The sequence below is a fragment of the Dendropsophus ebraccatus genome, chromosome 12 (assembly GCF_027789765.1).
Source record: "Dendropsophus ebraccatus isolate aDenEbr1 chromosome 12, aDenEbr1.pat, whole genome shotgun sequence".
NCBI classification, from domain to species: domain Eukaryota; kingdom Metazoa; phylum Chordata; class Amphibia; order Anura; family Hylidae; genus Dendropsophus; species Dendropsophus ebraccatus.
The window spans coordinates 22808217-22813750 of record NC_091465.1 but is presented as its reverse complement, the minus strand read 5'-3'; positions in this window follow the sequence as shown (position 1 = coordinate 22813750).

Here is a 5534-nt window from a genome sequence, read left to right as displayed (position 1 = left end):
ATCATATAATACCGCCCCTCACTACTACATCAATATAATCATATAATACCGCCCCTTACTACTACATCAATATAATCATACAATACCGCCCCTCACTACTACATCAATATAATCATATAATACCGCCCCTCACTACTACATCAATATAATCATATAATACCGCCCCTCACTACTACATCAATATAATCATATAATACCGCCCCTCAATACTACATCAATATAATACCGTCCCCACTACTACACCATCATCATCATGATCATATTACCATCTCCACTATGTTAATACTGTATAATCATCTAATACCGCCCCACGCTGCTACATCATCATCATCATCATCATCAGTGTCAAACTCAAATACACTGTGAGCCTCTCCTCCCTAATAATCTTACATAGTAGCCAGTCCTCCCCCATAGTCCCATATAGTAGCCAGTCCTCCCCCATAGTCCCGTATAGTAGCCAGTGCTCCCCCATAGTCCCATATAGTAGCCATTGCTCCCCAATAGACTCTTATATAGTAGCCATACCTCCCCAATAGACTCTTATATAGTAGCCAGCCCTCCCCCATAGTCTCTTATATAGTAGCCATACCTCCCCAATAGACTCTTATATAGTAGCCAGCCCTCCCCCATAGTCTCTTATATAGTAGCCAGCCCTCCCCAATAGTCTCATATAGTAGCCAGTCCTCCCCAATAGTCTCATATAGTAGCCAGTCCTCCCCCATAGTCTCTTATATAGTAGCCAGCCCTCCCCCATAGTCTCTTATATAGTAGCCAGCCCTCCCCAATAGTCTCATATAGTAGCCAGTCCTCCCCCATAGTCTCATATAGTAGCCAGTCCTCCCCCATAGTCTCTTATATAGTAGCCAGTCCTCCCCCATAGTCTCTTATATAGTAGCCAGTCCTCCCCCATTGTTCTTTTATATAGTAGCCAGCCCTCCCCCACAGTCTCTTTTATAGTAGCCAGCCCTCCCCCATAGTCTCTTATATAGTAGCCAGCCCTCCCCATAGTCTCTTATATAGTAGCCAGCCCTCCCCATAGTCTCTTATATAGTAGCCAGCCCTCCCCCATTGTTCTTTTATATAGTAGCCAGCCCTCCCCCACAGTCTCTTTTATAGTAGCCAGCCCTCCCCCATAGTCTCTTATATAGTAGCCAGCCCTCCCCCATAGTCTCTTATATAGTAGCCAGCCCTCCCCATAGTCTCTTATATAGTAGCCAGCCCTCCCCCACAGTCTCATATAGTAGCCAGCCCCTAGAACAGTTGTAAAAGGGAACCTGTCACCTGTGGACGGTCCCCTGAACCCACCCTGCCCCTGGATACAGCCCCCCCCATACTTACCCCATCTTGCTGGTCCTGCCACGGAGATACATGAGAAGATGAGTGGGCGGCTGTAAGTATGAGCGGTCGTATCCAGGGGTAGGGTGGGTTTAGGGGGCCGTCCAGGGGTAATAGGCTGTCCCATTAGCTTGGACTCACCCTTTTCTACAGCCCCAGAGGCAGCGGGAAGCACCCAGCGCAGGACGTGTGTGATGACATCACTGAGCTGCCGGCCTCAGGTCACCGCTCACATACTCCTAGGCCAGAGGCTAAAAACTGCCTGTGGCCTACAAGATAATTGTAATATGGGCCGTCCGAGCGGCTGTCCGGACCACCCATATTATAATCTAAGCAATGTTGGCGGGCCAGATGCAATTCAATCTGTGAATTGCCTGGCGGTAAAAAAAGGATCCCACCGTGGGCCAGAGTTTGTCATGACTGATCATCATCATCATCATCATCATCTAATACTGCCCGGCGCTGAAACATCATCATAATCGAATAGCTCCTCCGTTACTACAGCACACTTATACAATACCTCCACTCACTACTGCATCATCATCATCATATAGCATATGATATCCTCACCTCTTATTGCTACATCAAGATCATCATATAATATCAACCTTTACTACTACATCAATATACTCATAATACCGCCCCTCACTACTACACCAGTATAGTACCACCCCTTACTGCTACATAATCAACATATAATACCGCATTTTAGGTTTCACCTTAGGCAGCAGAAAACCTGTAATCGTCCCTGCCTCCTACTGTCTTAATATAATACCGCCCCTCACTACTACTACTACAGCATCATCATCATCATAATATATTAAAGCCTCTCACTAAGACATCATCATATAATCACTAAAGGTCAAGAGGAATTAAACCGCCACTTCTATAGCTTATCGGCTGTGTCACTATATCAATGAGCAAACGCTGTAATGTGAAGAGGTTTCTGCATAAAGCAGCTGCAACGCTCTGTATATAAAGGGGAGATACAGTCCAAAACTACTACATCATTATATACTACACTACTACAATCATTATATACTACACTACTACAATCATTATATACTACACCACTACATCATTATATACTACACCATTATATACTACACTACTACTACTACATCATTATATACTACACTACTACTACTACATCATTATATCCTACACTACTACATCATTATATACTACACTACTACAATCATTATATACTACACTACTACAATCATTATATACTACACTACTACAATCATTATATACTACACTACCACATCATTATATACTACACTACTACATCAATCATTATATACCTCCTCTCACTACTACATCAATAGCATCAAATAATACCCATCATTACTACATAAATATACTACAATATTCTAATGATATATTACTTACTACTCATTCTTGCTACACCGCTCCCACTACATCATCATCAATAATAGTCAATAACATCTAATAATGCCCCCACTACTGCTAATACATCATCATATAATACCGCCCCCACTACTACATCATCATCATATATTAACCACCACTTATTAGGGGAGGGGATTTTTTTATTAACATTTTTTTTTATTTTAGTTTTTTTACATACAGTTATTAGAAGCCCCCCTATTGAGACCAATGCTGTGTATATAATAGAGCACTGATCCATCAGATCAGTGCTCTATTATACTGGTCTGCTGCAGACCAGATACACTGATTGCTGAGACGGGATCAGCACCAGTTTGATGCTGAGCCCCGGCCGGCTGAGTACAAGGGATCTCTCCTCTGCATTCGCATAGCAGGGAGGGGGAAGATCCCCGTACCATAACCGAGTGCTGCCCATCACCACCAGGTCATCAATTCCAGAACAGATTGGAAATGAAAAGGTTGGTTGCATTAGATTTCACAGCGGATATGATATAACTGTTAGCCTTGTTAGATAAGGTAGATACAAGACAAAAACTATGGGCATAAAGTCTGAATAATAACTAAAAAATTTTTATTTACCATGATACATTGCACAACATGATAAAAAAAAAAATCACAGTTTCTCTAAAAATAATTAAAAACAACCACTCATAAGTAAAACTACGTTTCCATTTCGTCCCTTCGGCAGCACACAAAGGGGTTATCAGTTTCCTCTTTTCCTACTAGGACAGAAGAAAAAAACAAAACACCTGATTGTTATAATCAGCAGAGACCAATCTATCACAGGCACCTCCCCCAGGAGTCCACTATAAAAAGGACAGAGAGACCACATAACACTGTGTTTTTTCTTCTGTCCTCCTAGGACTTTCTTAATTTTTTATTTTTGTTACTATGTGTCTTAGGCCTGGCATACCGTGGTTCTTCCCGGCTCAGCCGCCCCCCTGGGATCCTTTGTCTTACAGACTTTGGGGGTCATTTTATGTAGCTTTGGTAAATGGATCCCTTACAAAGCTTCACCCCGGCCTGCCTGCACCACTTCGCTGAAGTCGGATTTTGCACACTCTTACCATATCTCGCTGAGGTATTGGTCTGTGGTATCAACAAAGCGGCGGGGGTCGGTGGCCGGTAGCTGGCTCTCCTCGCTGAGGAGGAGGTTCAGTAATGCCAAGAGGTCCGGTCACGTGGACGCGGCGTTCGGTGAAGAACTTCCGGTGGGGTAAGTTACCGGTTCCCCTGGTACCGGCATGTCGGTTTCCCAATTTCACCCCTTGCTAAGGGGAATGATGTTTAATACCGGGAAAGCGGGGAGGACGCTGTCTATCCCCACAGACAAATTCTGTCTGGGTAAGGTAAGGAGTCGGGGCCGGTCTGTTTGCTTACCCTATTTCTAGGTTGCAGCGGCGGTGGACAACAACTTCCGGGTCGGAAGTTCCCAGGCTCAGTATGGAGATGAGTCCCCGCCTACTCCCAGGCTAGTACAGCGACCCGATTGGCTGTAGGCACCATAAGAGGTGCCACCTGAAGCGCGCGCCTCAGGAATTCATATTCAGCTCTCATGACAGTTGCTGCTGAGCACTCTGCCGGGTAACGCTGCCAGGAAGCCTCAGTGGTAAGATCCTTTACTGGGAGTGCCTGCCAGCCTGATATCTTGCTATGAATATCTGGCATAGTTGTTTTTCACCATTCTTTTTTAGATGGAACGTCATGCCAGCAAAAGAAAGAGGAAGGACAAGCACAGATCTTGTACTCATTGCAGACAGCCTATTCCAGATAAGCTTAGGGGCAATGTTTGCAGAAACTGCTCTGCCTCAGTTCCTGAACCGACTTTCCTAGAGGAAGCCAGAGATTTCTTCACATGGATGAAATCACAGCTCTCAGAGACTTTTCAGGGTCTGCAGCCAGCACAATCTAAAAGATCTAGACAGGCTGAGCGTACCTCTCCTTCCCCTTCCCAGTCTTTTCAGTCGGATAGCAGGTCTGAGGGTGAATTGGAGACAGAATATAAAGACTCTAAAGCACCAGAGGACTATTATCTGTTTGACAAAGAACAAGCACCCCATCTCATCAGGGTGGTGAAGAAGACAGTAGAGTCTGAAGTATCCTCGCAAGGCTCATCAACTCGCCGAGCTCTCTATCATTTTCCCACCAATTCACATTGTTCACTGCCCTCTCAGCCTCTATTGCAGAGTCTCTTGCAAGCTGATTGGTCAAAGCCGCAAAAGAAGTGTTATGTGGGTTCCAGGTTCAACACTGTCTACAACCTGGATCCCTCATGCTCATCAGCATGGGAAGCGCCTCCAATAGTCGACATTCCGGTAGTCAAATTATCACGTAATTCTTTTTATCCTTCAGAAGAATCATCCCTTCTGAAAGACCAGATGGACAGGAAAGCCGAAGCTGCCCTGAAAAAGGCCTACTCTACTTCTGCTTCAGCATGCAAGGCATCATTAGCCATGGTACCAGTGGCGAGGGCATTGCGAATTTGGCTTAGCCGTCTTTCGCAGGAATTGGAGGATGGAGTTTCTAGAGACAGAATTCTCCAATCAATACCTGACCTCAAGTTGGCAGCGGAATTTCTGGCATTTACCCCTTGACATTCTACGCCTAAATTCTAAGAATATGGCCCTTAATACTGTGGCAAGAAGGGCCCTATGGCTGAAGGAATGGTCTGGAAATATATCGTCACGCCAGGTCAAGGAGTCCGACCGTTGGGGCAAGGTTAGCTCATTGTTCGTCCATTTGGCAAAGGACTGTATCCAATTCTTGGGTGACATCATTAATCCAGA